The sequence below is a fragment of the Puma concolor genome, chromosome F2 (assembly GCF_028749965.1).
Source record: "Puma concolor isolate L17-30 chromosome F2, mPumCon1.1.hap2, whole genome shotgun sequence".
In the NCBI taxonomy this organism is placed as follows: Eukaryota; Metazoa; Chordata; class Mammalia; order Carnivora; family Felidae; genus Puma; species Puma concolor.
The window spans coordinates 82,462,120-82,476,343 of record NC_141684.1 but is presented as its reverse complement, the minus strand read 5'-3'; the positions used below and the strand labels follow the sequence as shown (position 1 = coordinate 82,476,343).

The 14,224-nt window shown below is 50.5% G+C and overlaps 1 long non-coding RNA gene across 1 annotated transcript; it reads right to left on the bottom strand.

The window, feature by feature from the left end:
- Positions 1 to 4,896: 4,896 nt before the first annotated feature.
- On the bottom strand, positions 4,897 to 10,635 carry LOC147572147 (uncharacterized). Its single transcript, XR_015247029.1, has 3 exons — positions 10,486 to 10,635; positions 5,516 to 5,658; positions 4,897 to 5,289 (listed from the first exon to the last, which is right to left on the bottom strand). It is a non-coding gene; the product is annotated as an uncharacterized LOC147572147 (long non-coding RNA).
- Between the last annotated feature and the right edge of the window lie 3,589 nt (positions 10,636 to 14,224).

Here is a 14,224-nt window from a genome sequence, read left to right as displayed (position 1 = left end):
TGGATATAAAAGTGATTTGCAAAGTATAAAAATACCACACAGATAATAAAAATCCTACAGCTACCTGGGTTAGGGCACAGATACTATTTAACCAGCCCTGCCAACCATTTGACTCAGGATGTGGCTCTTCAATGAATACTTTTGAGAGAGAGGATTTGTGTTCCTGGTGGCCAGGATAACTTTAAAAAATGACAGTCCTATTTATGAGAAACTCTGGTCTTCAGCTTCCTGGGCGCTGTTCCCTTCAGATCAGTGATCAGTGTGTTCTTTTCATTAATCAGCTGATCAACATTTATGGAACACGTGTAACGTGGAAGGCACCGTGCCAGTTAATGCGAAATACGAATATGCATGCGGGCGGTGGGGAATATAAGGCTCTCCAGTCCCTTGAATCTATCAAACTGCGCCAATTGGTGGTAAATCCAAAATGGCGTCAGGAATTCAAAGGACAGAGACGGGAATTCCTGGACACCGCTCTCTTTTTCAATTTTTGCTATTTGCTGATGAACCTAGGGCTGGAGATGTGTCATGGAAGTAGAATTTGACGTGAAGCTTCAAGGACGAACAGCCTCTTTGTCAACGGAGTTGAGATGCACTCATAAGATGTACTCATTGATGTATTGATGCTAATCATATTTTGGAATTTTCCCTAAGATAGTCAGCCACCTATTGCTTCCCTACGTGGCTGTACGCTCCACAGTACATGTGATGAGCACTCATTACGACTGTCAATTATGGGAAAACCCAAGGTTAGCCCGAGACAGACAGGAATCCTCAAGGAGCTGGTGGTTGCATTGCATTGTGGGTGAAAGGGGAAATGGGAGGTAGAACTCTTCACTTATGTCAGCTCCTGAATGAAGAAGTGTTTTGTTCTCCCATTTGGAATTTTAAGCCCCATAAAGAAGGATTCAAATAGGTTTTGTTTTGTTTTGTTTTGTTTTGTTTTTAGATCTTAGCAGTACTCCTGGGGTGCTCTAAGTTAGAGGATCCAGACACCCTTCTATCCTCTGCAAATCCTTCGGCTTTATAGACGCTGCCCAGGCTGCATATAGAATCCTCACATCGGTGAGATATTAACAAGTCATACGCAGACGAATAGGCACATTTTATTCCTGGAGGAGCTCATCTTTTGTAGAGTATAAAGGTACACCAGGAGGAAGTTGTAAGTGGCTGAGTACCTTTGGGGAAATGTCAGCGTTCCATAGAGTTGATGAATTTGGTCTGAGAACACTCTTCACGTATCTGTCACTTTAGTGGAGAATTATCATATGTCAGATGAAGGCACTGAAGTGAATTAGGTCCCTGGCCCAGGTGAAATCAAAGTGGATAAATGAGTTCAATGTTCTGTGATGCCATAAGAGAGGTCTGCACCACGGACCCCGTACTGGAGGTGGGGTGGGGTGCAGACCTCTTGGCCAAGACCGGGAGGGTTTGCAGTGGAGGTGAAATTGGACGTAAAGGGTAAGTGGAGTTTGTCAGGCAGGACGAGGTGGAAGGAAGGCCATTTCTGAAGCAGGAGTGGAGGTGACAGGACTCCGGTGGGCCAGCTACGTGAGCATCATGGCAACAGTGGCCTGAAGGAACTCGCACAGTCAGCTAGCTGTCTTATGAAAGCCCTCCGGGACGTTCGAGAATCGGGCAACCTTTCAGAAGCACCAAACTGCTCTCACACGTTCTCCGCATCTTAGAAATTGTCCATTTCTAAAATTCAACAGATGACTGCTAAGAAAGGAAGATTTTCCTCGGCCAGGGCAGCCCTTACCATGTAATCCCTAATCCTGTCGACCTACATTACACACTCCCTTCCTTTGGGAGTTAAGATTTCGTGGCTAGCCATGCACTGAAAACCATGAGATTCGAACCTCTCGGCATTTTCCCTTTACTCAGGGCTTGGAACAGCAGTAGAATCATCATCCTCTGGAAACAATGAGCCCCTCCGTGGAGGGGCTCATCTTAGCCATCACAGAATATGGGACAAGCCAGTTTTTTAAGTTTCACAACGATGTTTGTTCCTTAGCTGATTGCCACAGCTCACTGTGGCCGTATCAGTAGAATAACCTTCATTTCGGTCAGACCAAATTTACTCTGCACTTCAGCTGGAGTCTATTTACTTTTGTTCCATTATTTGGAAGATATATTCCACTTAATAAGCTTCCATGTGTAGAGTTCCAGGAAGGCCTTGACTCAGGTCTAACTCTTCTCCAGGCAAAGAAATGTTTACCCCTGTAATTTTCCCAGGTACGTGAGTGTCCCTGGGACACTCATGAGGGAATAACTCATCTTATTCCCTAAGGGGCCGTGTTCAATTTTGTTTGCTGGCCGAGTGAACAGGATGCTACTGAGGCCCGGGTGGTGATGAGTAGAATAAAAACACTGCCTCCTGCTCATGATTTCATACAATAAATCAGAGGCCCTCAGGGCTGCTGCGGACCAAGGAATGCTAGTTCAGCCTTCCCTTTGTACTGTTGAGTACATAATAGTGTACATCAGCCTCCTCGAAAGACAACGCTACCTTGAGGACACAAACTCTTTTGAGATCCGATATAAAAAAATTGATTTTCCCATAGCACCTGTCTTGGGATTCAGTCATTCAACAAATATTTATTGAGTGCCTACTATGCGTGGCGTCAGTGAAGACAACCTTAGCACTGACAAGGTCTACACGTTCCTGCATTTACATGCTGGTAGAAGGAAAAACCCAAGAAAGAAGTAAATAGAAAAAAAGAATATAGCAGAGAGTGACAGCAGGCCGACTTGAGGCCTCGGCTAGAGACCGAACCATGTGGAGGCCAGGCTGGGCCTCCCCTCTGAGGGCTGAAGTCGTAAGCCTGAGCTTCCCTTTCATAGTACTGAGGTGGTTTAAGACAGTAAATGGTGATGATGATGCTATTGAACTTCACCTTTACCTTCTAAAGTTTAGGTGGCTTAGCTTCAGGCAATGTTTCCCATTTTTTGATAAAATTACAGACAGCAGTATTAACACTGTCTAAGGATCAAAGGCTTTTGGAGAAGCACAGGGCCGAATGAAGCTGTGTGTTAGGGGCAGGGGTCCCAGTGTAAGTTTTCAATGTCATGTAGACATCAGAACAGAGGAGAGCCCTCCTAGAGAGGTTGAGGTCCTGCGCCCTGGCAGTGGCCATAACGCCGTGTTGGCTCCCCGGATGTGCAGAGAGGCTCCCGGTGGCAAGCAGAAGTTCTAGGCCTCTCGAGCACTGAGTTCTGGGGGGGGCTGCGGGAGTCACGGAGCCCAAGGATGGCTGAGGGGGAAAGGAAAGAGATGCCCCGTGTGGAGGACGGGAGGGCAGGGCTGAGTGGGAGCCGGCAAACCCCGGCTCCACCGCAGGCTCTGGGGAAAGGGGAGCCCTCCCAGGGCCAGCGGGGCTGTGCGGGGCGGGTGGGCGAGTCCCCCCCGCCCCACGGACACTGTCCTGCCGGGTCTCTGCCCTCTGCGACTGCACCTCACTTTGGAGCAGCCCGCGTGTGTCATCAAAGCCGCCAGAGCTGGAAACTCCACCAAACCCCTCCCACCGCAAACCATAATCTTGCAGGCAGACAATGAAGATAGGACAGCTATTCAGAAAAACGCGTGGCTTTGGAGGCTCAGGACATGTCCCAACTGCACCTGCAGGTTTTCCTTTCCCGGGGCCGCCGGGCCCTGGCTGTGCTGCACCTGCCGCGGGCCAGCTCCCTGCCTCTCAGTCACATACCTCGTGCTGGGCGTGCAGGCCCCGGCCTGCTCCGCATCCTGCTCTGCCCTGACGACAGCGCCTCCAGTCCTCGGACTTCCCGACACGCTCCGCGAGGGAGGCCGTGCCTCTGCTCTCCGACTTGGGATCTTCTGTAATAACGTGAAAAAAGAGAGAGGAGCACCACTCTCTTGGCCCCCTCCTTGCCATAGTCCACGGTGGGCCCTCACTTGTCTTTGTCCGATCCATTGCTTGTCGGTTCCTGTCCTTATGATGGTTTTCCACGAAGCAAACCGATCTGATATACATCGGTTTAAGCTGTGGGTGATCTTGGAAGAGAGATAACCCCAGTCGGGGAAACAGGAACTTGGGAGGGCTCACAGGCTTCTTGGGGAAGGGGCCGGTTGTGCTTTGCTGTCGGAACGCATCGATCAGCTCTTTGTGAAACCAAACGCCATCTGCTACCCTACCTGTTTTGAAAATTTCAGAATTTGTTGCAAACTCTAGGAGAAATCTACAGGAATGGGATTGTTCGGAAAGACGTGGTGGGAGACACCAAGAAAGAACTGGCCGTGTCAAACTCTTCAGCCGTGTGCATGCACGAGGGAGGGGCGGTGGGCTGTTCCACTAAGTCACAGATGGCCCCACTCCTCTGAGCTCTGTGAACTACCTGTCTGACTCACTAGTGAGGATTTGCCTGGATGGCTTTTAGTAATACCGCTTCTGTGATGTGTTACTTAGCACTAGAACAATGTGAAGATTTTGCTACTAATGGTTAAGCACATGCCATAACTTTCCTGGCCCAGGTAGTGATGAAAGTAATGAAAATATTCTCTAATGACAGGAGTTTAAAGTCTTGTTATGTGCTTCAGTGGATTTTTTTTTTTTTTTTTTTTTTTTTTTACTTAGACATTTGTGTTTCCTTCGAACTCCTATTTTGTGTAGGGCTGGGACGACACTGCAGCCATGCGTGACTGGCAGGTGGGGACAGTCCTGGACGATGGTGGCACAGAGCTGGAGGCTGTGAAGTGAGTGTCAGGCAAAAGGGAGAGAGGAAACCAGGTTTTACCCATTTGTTCAAACGTCCCTCCTCCTGACACCCCCTCATGCAGGAAACACTGTGTGTGTTGGGGGGGCGGGGGGCTGGGCCACATAATAGGAGCAGTGTAGGCTGAACAGGCAAGAGGAGGTAAAAATAAACAAGATGATGTGTGTCTTAGGGGGAGGAATATTTTCTTGAGGGATTAAATCATGGCGTGAGTACATAGCAAGCCACAAATTACTGAGGATGAGGCCCGTGCTGTTCAACACGCCAAAGGATGCTGGCGATTGCAGGGAGGCTGTGACAGAGCAGGGGGCTTTCTGGGACGTCCTCAGCAGCCCCTGTGTCGCTCCTGACCTTCCGAGTGAGGGTCCGTGTATGTGCACGAAAGGCAAGAGGGAACGCTGGGTCCGTTGGATGTACACATTGAGGTAAAATCTTTTCAACGCTGGGTCTACTGGGAGGCCTTCAAAATCGTATCAGCTCCATTCCTTCCCGTCTATAAGCCCATGATCGTTTCAGCTATCCAGACTGCTGTCCTTAGGCTGGCTTCGAACATTCCTGCAAGGGAAAACACATATGCTATTGTTGGACTGATGATCTATCAAGACGTTCTTCTTCACATCTTACCAAATCATTTCTGGCTGCAAGAAAGACCATTGCCCAACCCCCCCCCCCCAACCTTTTTTTTAACTTTTTTGGCTACGAGCAAAATCAGACTGGCATTTGGATGAAATCAACTGCCCAGTTTTGTTGTTCGTTTAGGACTTGTGCAGTGAAATCGAACCTTGGTTTTCATTTCTGTAGGTCAGATGAGTGATTTCTTTTGCAATGTGTGATGTTTGCAAAGCCTTTACCGGTCCTGAGGGTCATGCTTGGTTCATCTCCAGAGCCGAGCTTCTCAGTCATGCCTAGTCTTCTCTGCAGGATCTAGGGAAAGGAGGGTTCCTACTCAGCCGGGCTGGTGGGGCCCGAGACCCTGCATTCTAGCTCCCCGAGAGCTATTGCCCCTCTACGGGCAGCAGAGTACAGATGCTCTGCGGCCAAATGGGTCCTCGGTATGTCCAGATCCGCCTTCTAGAGAGAAGGGGGCGCCCTGAGGTGAACACGCACTTGCACCTGTGCTGAAGCACGGGCCCGAACAGGGAGACTCCATCCTGCGGTCGAGGGGCGCGCTCTGTGCCCTCCCATCCCTGTGCTCACCTCCAGCACCCTGTGTCCTTCCTGCTGTGACCAGGGGATAGGGTGACCTGAAAACAGGTCATTCATTCCCAGGAGCTCTTTGTCATCCTACCCGCCCCCGGTTTATCGAGCTGGGCCATGTGCCACGAGCGTGGGATGCACGGGGACACTACTGGGAGCAAGGCGGCCACTTTCTGCTCCCTACACAGCCTCAAGTCTGGTCTGTTTATTATTCCTGGAGCCTGCACTGAGTTAGTTCCCCCTCGTGTCCGTCAGAAGTGGCTTTTCCTAGAGAAGGTAAAACACGGCTCTGTTTTCCTAGACCACACACCTGGCAATCCCTAGATAAGGCTGAGGCTCATGCCGTTCTTTCCTCTTCCTTTCGTTTACCTTTCTCCCTCTTGCCTCCCCTCGTCTTCTCTTCTCTTATCTCCTTCCCTCTTCCCCTCACGTGCACCTGGCTTGGCATCGGCCGCGGACAGCCAGCAGTCCACACTTCTGTATACGCTCCTGTTGTAGCCCCAGATTGGCACTCTTTTGTTGACCGTTTATATTTTTCAAGGATACGGGTTTCTTCTAAGCAGCAGGATTCAAGGAACTCACTTGCGTAACCATATAGAGTTGTGTGGCCTGGCTGACTCGGGTTTTCCTTCCCCGTCCTCTCGGCACTGGGCACGGGGCACGAGGCAGCTGGCTGCCCCCCTGTGTCCGCTGAGGCTGGAGCCCAGAAGGGCACTGCTTTTGTGGATGGGCCTCAGGGAGACGGTGACCAGGACAGATTTTGGTCTGAAGGCTGTGGTCAAAGTCCCGGAGGCGTATCTGTTGCTGTGATCCCAAGACTGTGTCCAGCTCGCCTTTATTTTCTGAGCCCCGTGTGGGGTTTATTTCCACATCATCTTCCATGAAATCACCAGAAATGGTTAACAAGGGGAGAGATCGGCAGGAAGAGAAAAGCACACGATAATCTGGAGGCATTCAAGTCAGTGCAAAGACAGGTGGAGCTGGGCAGCGGAGACCTGAGAGACTCAGAGGGAAGAAAGCCTCGCTGTGCGGACAGGTGAGTTCAGGTGTGTGCGGATGAGCACGTTCGTGGGCGCGCACACACACGCACACACCACATGCAACGGCAGCTTAAATTTGGGCCAGATAAGAAAGCACACTGAAGCTCCCATAGTAATGGATTGTGGTTTCGTGGTTAGTAATAGATGTGAAAAAGGATTCCTGGGGCACCTGGGTGGCTCAGTTAGTTAAGTGTCTGACTTCAGCTCAGGTCATGATCTCGCAGTCCGTGGGTTCGAGCCCCGCGTCGGGCTCTGTGCTGACAGCCTGGAGCTTGGAGCCTGCTTCGGATTCTGTGTCTCCCTCTCTCTCTGCCCCTCCCCCACTAGTGCTCTGTCTCTCTCTGTCTCTCAAAAATAGATAAAAATAAAATGTAAAAAAATAAAAAATTTAAAAAAAAAAAAAAAAGAAGTAGCCTGTGTGCCTCTAGGATACTATTTTTGTAAGGAGAAATCCCCTGCGTGTTCAACCAATAAGGATTCAGATTATGACCAGGAGTTAGCATCCTAGGATGCTTCCATTCTTAGCTAAGAACTTTTGTAGGGAAGGTATTTTTATTTGTTTGTTTGTTTGTTTGTTTGTTTATTTAACATCCAAATTAGTTAGCTTATAATGCCACACTGATTTCAGGGGTAGATTCCTTTATGCCCCTTCCCCATTTAGCCCAACGCCCCCTCCCACAACCCCTCCAGTAACCCTCTGTTCTCCATATTTAAGAGTCTCTTGTGTTTTGTCCCCCTCCCTGTTTTTATATTATGTTTGCTTGTAGGGAAGGTATTTTGCCTCGTATACTGAGGAATCTTCATCACCGTTTAACGGTGGCTGAAATGCACCTGCCTTGGCCCCTTCCAGGCACGCCCCCTTAGGACGCCGACCCCTGGAAGAATTCCAGTCCTGCTCAGAAGTGCAACAGATTGGCGGCTGGTGGCCCACACTCAGTGCCGTCTGAATGCTGTAAGGGGTAACCAAGGGACCAACTGACTGATCGTACGGCTACTCTTGAAATCATGACACCGAATAAGAAGATTCACGAAGTGCAGCCAAAGCATGCAATGTTTACATAATAAGTCATCTGTACCGAATAATACCAGGAGCTCACATTTATTGAGCATCTATTATGTGCCAGGCACCACCCTAAGTGTTTTTAATCTATTCACATGTTTAAACCCTCTGCGGCAGACGTTCTGCTGACCCCCACAAAACTAGACCGGCATTTGGATTAAATTAAACTTTACGGTCGTGTAAAGTAAGGCAGAGCGGTCAAGGCGTCTGTCCTGGGCCACGTGGGCAGATGGTGGGAGCAGTGCTCAGCCCTGCCTGGCTTGTAGAGCCCACGCTGAACCCTGGCTGTGTGACCTTTCCAGGTATATGCAAAGGCTACGGGGGTGGGGTGCTGTGCATGGTTTCGGAAGGAGGGTACCCCATTCCTGGCATGCTGCCCAGTGGCCCTACCAGAAGTCATGCTTGCTTGATCCTGGGGGTGCAGCTCTGGGTTCTGGGGTGGGACAAAGCACAAGTCCCAGGGTCCCTCCGACTCAAACAGGAGCAAAGGCCTTGCTAAAGAGGGGTGCTGTGGGGCGCCTGGGTGGGCTCAGTCGGTGAAGCGTCCGACTTCAGATCAGGTCACAATCTCAGGGTTCATGAGTTCAAGCCCCGCATCAGGCTCTCTGTTGACAGCTCAGAGCCTGGAACCTGCTTTGGATTCTGTGTCTCCCTCTCTCTCTGCCCCTCCCCTGCTTGTGCTCTCTCTCTCTCTCTCTCTCTCTCCCCCCCCCCAAATAAATAAACATCTAAAAATCTAAAAACAATAAACAAAGAGGGGTGCTGTGCTGCACCTGCTCCCGTGGGGCTGCGGGACAAAGGAGTTCCACCACCTCTGGTTCTTCGCGTTCAAGGCTACAAAAGCCTCAGTCCAACTCCCCGGGCCTCCCGCCCCCCTCCCCGCGTCCTGGGGTCCAGTCTCAAACTGTTCTGTATTCTGACTTTGTGCTATAACCATTCACACCCTCGCAGCCTCCAGAGCAGGGCTCTCCCCTTTCAGCATCTGAAAGGATTTGCTATTCCTGCATTCTTCCCCTGGAAGCAACAGGTCCTGACAGGGCATGCGGTTGGAGCCTCCGCCTGCGTGCCCCAGGTGGACGGAGGCAGGCCAAGAATGAGAGGGGGAGGTGTGGGGCGGCCAGAACGCAGTCACCTGAGAAAGGAGGAATTCAAGCCCGAGTAATCCCTCGCCCCGTTCCGTGGGTGCCCCTCTCCCCACCCGCCTGGATGCTGCTGTCTGCCCTCCCGGAGCCCCACAGGCCAGGACGTGGGAGGAAGGATCCAAGCAGATGTGCAGGGCCTCCCCAGCACGCGGCTTCACGGGACACCTGCCTGCCTCTCGCTGTCCCGGTGGCCTCGTCGGCCCCCCTCCAGCCGCACCTCCACACGGCTCACCCTCGCCTCCCTCTGGCCTCTCTCCAGCCACACTGCCGTGGGCTGTGCCGTGGCTTGCGTGGCTCTTCGGGGGTACTGCTAGGGAAAGGACCAGAATGTTCCTTGCTGTTTTCTCGAACTGTTGTTCTGGAGGCCTCTTCATGCCGCAGCACTGCCTTTTCTGCCTCACTAGATCTTTCCCCTGGTTGCACATCCGGTCAGAGAGCAATTCCTTTCCCTCACACTCTCCTCGTTCCTTCGGTCATGGGCATTGCTACAGCAACTGCTATGCCTCTGTGACTGAAATTTCTAAAAATACACTCTCACATTTAACACATCCTGCCCTCCCCACCCCCCTTTCTAACAGACCTCTCTGGACAGGGTGGGAGTTTCTCCTTGACCACGTACTGGGAGTTCTCCTCTTTCCAGTTGAACGGGACAGTGGCTTCTCTGCAAAACTGCCTCTGCTCACAGGTGGCGAGAGTGGCCGAGAGGACCTTTAAAAAAGGACACTGAGCCACAGCAGCGGTGGTGACGCTGTGCTGGCTCCCGGGATGTGCAGAGAGGCTGCGGGTGGCAATCGGGAGTTCTAGGCCTCTCGAGCACTGAGTTCTGGGGGGGGGCTGCGGGAGTCACGGAGCCCAAGGATGGCTGAGGGGGGAAGGAAAGAGATGCCCCGTGTGGAGGACGGGAGGGCAGGGCTGAGTGGGAGCCGGCAAACCCCGGCTCCACCGCAGGCTCTGGGGAAAGGGGAGCCCTCCCAGGGCCAGCGGGGCTGTGCGGGGTGGGTGGGCGAGTCCCCCCCGCCCCACGGACACTGTCCTGCCGGGTCTCTGCCCTCTGCGACTGCACCTCACTTTGGAGCAGCCCGCGTGTGTCATCAAAGCCGCCAGAGCTGGAAACTCCACCAAACCCCTCCCACCGCAAACCATAATCTTGCAGGCAGACAATGAAGATAGGACAGCTATTCAGAAAAACGCGTGGCTTTGGAGGCTCAGGACATGTCCCAACTGCACCTGCAGGTTTTCCTTTCCCGGGGCCGCCGGGCCCTGGCTGTGCTGCACCTGCCGCGGGCCAGCTCCCTGCCTCTCAGTCACATACCTCGTGCTGGGCGTGCAGGCCCCGGCCTGCTCCGCATCCTGCTCTGCCCTGACGACAGCGCCTCCAGTCCTCGGACTTCCCGACACGCTCCGCGAGGGAGGCCGTGCCTCTGCTCTCCGACTTGGGATCTTCTGTAATAACGTGAAAAAAGAGGGACGAGCGCTAACCCCCTTCACTCTCCTGCTCGCCTCTGTTTTCTTTGAAAGAAGTCACTCCAGGGAAACCTTTGCTCCTACTCAGTTCATCTTATTTTAGTTTCCGTCTCTTCCTCCTCCTTTCCAGGAGGAAACCTCCTTCTCCTGTTTTCCGGGACAACAGCAAGTCTCATTTCCCAGATGGTTTGCTCCTGGCGGGTAGGGACAATGTCCCTATCCCTTTCTCTCTCCCTGTCCCATATCCCTTTTCCATGTCCCTTTTGCTGCCCGGCGTATAGTCTGCAGACATTGGGTATAGCACCGTGCACACATGATGCATAAATCCAGACATGATCTTCAGGGTCCTTGGAAAGAAGGAGGGTGCGTCCCCTTCCTAGTAAATAATTTGACGGTAATTCCTAAGGCTGCTGTATTCTTTTCTGCATGTGCACGCATCAACATACAGTGATATTTAGAAATTCAAGGAGGACAGAAGCCTGTTTTGCCCTTAGTCAAATTTACACTATCCAATTTAAGAACACAGCATGTGGACCAAGGTGTGAGCTTGGCTAGTTGGAGCTCACACATGGATGTAAGTTCATGTTTACTCACGGGTTTCTGACTCCTGTGCATTCACACAAACCACGCATCTTGTTAAGTTCTCTCTAATACGTCAGCACGTTAGAGCCAGCGTAACAAACACATCAAGCCTTGAATGTCATTAATCACGACTGTAGACGTTAACAGTATGGCGCCGATGGCCTTAGAATTCGTGGTTATCTTGACTGGATGAGAGAGAAATTCAAGACACTCTGATGTGTCTGTTAAATAGAATAAACTACCATGTGTATGTCTGTGAGTCTAAGAGAGATGTGTGTGTGTGTGTGAGTGAGTGAGTGAGGGTGTGGGTGGGTGTGTGTGCTCACAGGAGAGGTAATTTCACTAACACTAACTCCAATCATGAGAATTCCAGTGTTGGTTGCACTGAAGTTTTGTCCTAATTTCATGAGATTCGTTTCTGTAAATACATTAGATTACTAAAGATATTTTTAGAGGCATCCTTCAGCTTTCTTTAACTGGCTGAGTGGCTTGAGCAATGTCAAGCATGTGGTCAAATGCCTCTCATTTCCAGGTTGTTGATGTTCTTATTGACTCATCGTATATGAGCTCCTACTGAGAACACAAACATGTCCCAATGCAGGGTGTGTGTTCCACTGTCTAGCGCATTCCAATATCAATCTATGTATTTATATCATACTTCACAGTTTACAAAATGATACCGTAGACATGAGCTCATGCAATTCTTACAAAAACCCTGTGAGGTGGAGACACCAAGAGTTGGTATTATCCCCATTTTACATGAAATGTAATTTGAGTAATCTGTAGCCTATAAATGGGTGGCATGCATATGGCTTTGCCTGGGATGACACTGTCCCACTGTAATTATGAGCATCTCCTTCCTCTCTCAGTATCTTTGGTCTGGATGACAGATAACCATGGTGGCCCCCACCAATATACACACCACCTTTCACTTATATCAGACTTTTTTTTTTAATGTCTATGTATTATTTTTGAGAGAGAGAGAGAGAGAGAGAGTGTGTGTGAGAAGGGGAGGGGCGGAGGGAGAAGGGGACAGGGGATCCGAAGTGGATTCTGCACTGATAGCAGTGAGCCCGATGGGCTGAAACTCACAAACCTGAGCCGGTGGGACGCTCAACAGAGTCACCCAGGCGCCCCTATTTACATCAGACATTTTAGGTTCATGCAACCTATGCAAGGCCATGTGATACCTTGTGACAATTAGAGTCAGTCGGAGCTACAACACAGTGGGGCTGGGCTACAAATCCAGCTACACCTTGATTAGCCTCCTTGGGCCAGTTACTGGCACCCAGTAAGGGCCATATCATAATTGCCGGTGATAGTCTCTCATCACTGGCATCTTCTTCAGATGGACGTCTTTCTTTGGCATCACCCAAGATGGCCCAAGAAACATTCTTTGTCCTTCTCCATTTGAGGGGCCCTGCCCTTCCTCTCCTTCTGGAAGGACTTCTGTCTTTCTCCTCACAAACCAGCAATGGTCTCAGGCTCTGATTTCTCCTTCTGTTGTTCGTTGACCCTCACTTCACTTTTCCCCCTTTGCTGACCATGGAGTCACAAGGTCTGAGGGCCCGGCCACCATTCATGAACCCCATTTACCACAGGTGGACTTTGACAAGGCAAGGTCCCAGCCCAATGTCTAGATTCCTATTGGTACCAACCACAGGCACACCTTTGCATCCAAATCGGAGACTGCAACTAAAGGAAGGAAACTCCAAGGTGTTTCCGATGAGGACCGTGCCCTGGAGAGAGTTGTCAACATCTCACTTCCTGGCATGCCACATACCCAACACTTCCAGGGAGCCATGAAGGGGCGCTCCGAAGACTCTTCAGGAAGCAGGGGTGCTCAGTTATTTCAAACATCAGGGGGATGTATGGCAAGAACACATACTGCTTCAGAGAAGGATCTTCAATGTTAGAACTAAATGCAGCCTGAGTCTTGGCTTTGTTCTTTACCAGGGTAGGACGTGGAGAGAGTTTCTTGATTTTCTTACACTCCTATTTCCTCAATCTGCAGGATAAAGAAGTAACTGATGTTTATGTTTACCTCTTAGGACGGTTGTGAGAAATGAGTGAGATAGTAAATGTAGAGTGCTTATCATAATACCTGGAACAAAAGTGCTCATTGGATTTTTGTATAATGTGTTATTGAGATTGCCAGGACGGTTTTATCCCACTTGCCCACTATATTGCATTTCTGAAGGACTCATTAAGGAAGACTTGACCAAATGGTTTTAATTACTCTTCGGGAGTGCTTTGGGCTTTGGAGCTAATCACTCCTACCAGGAGGTGGTGACTCAAGCTCTCAATGTCTCTCGCAAGGGAGAACTTGTAAATTCCTCTGCTTCCTTCCAAGCCATTGGCCATCTTCAGGCTCACTGTTGCCCGGCTCTTGGCTGAGGTATGGCCTCGGTCCACATGAAGACTCTGGAGACAGGGACAGGAGACGGGAAGGTGCACCTCGGGTGAAGGGGAGGACAGCCTGTATTTCACCCAATTTATTCAAATGCCCTTTAAGCTGACAAGCTTCTCACCCAGGGAACTCTCTGTGAGTCTGGCTGGGGCCACATAATAGGAGTAGTGTGGAGCTCAACAGGCAGGAGGGAGGTAAAAATAAACAAGAGGATGTGTGTCTTAGGGGGAGGAATATTTTCTTGACGGATTAGGTAGGAGGCAGGAGGTACACAGAAAGCCACAAATTACCAATGATGGAACTGTGAGCCGTTAACCGCTGCTCAGGTTAATGGCACTCTGATAAAGACGTTTCAAGTGTGGAAGCATGCAGCAAATTTCCTGCCTTTTTTCCCCCCTCGTTTGAAACTGAGCAAGTTTCCTTGAGAAGATATCTCATGAGAAGGGGACGTTGATTTGCTTGGTATGTATTTTGGCTTCTCCTTCAGGAGTAACTGAGACTGGAAAACACTTAAAGAGATCGTCTGCTTCACCCTAACAGAGAACATGGTCACTGAATCAGGAAAGACACATGTATCGTTTCTCCCTCTTTTTGA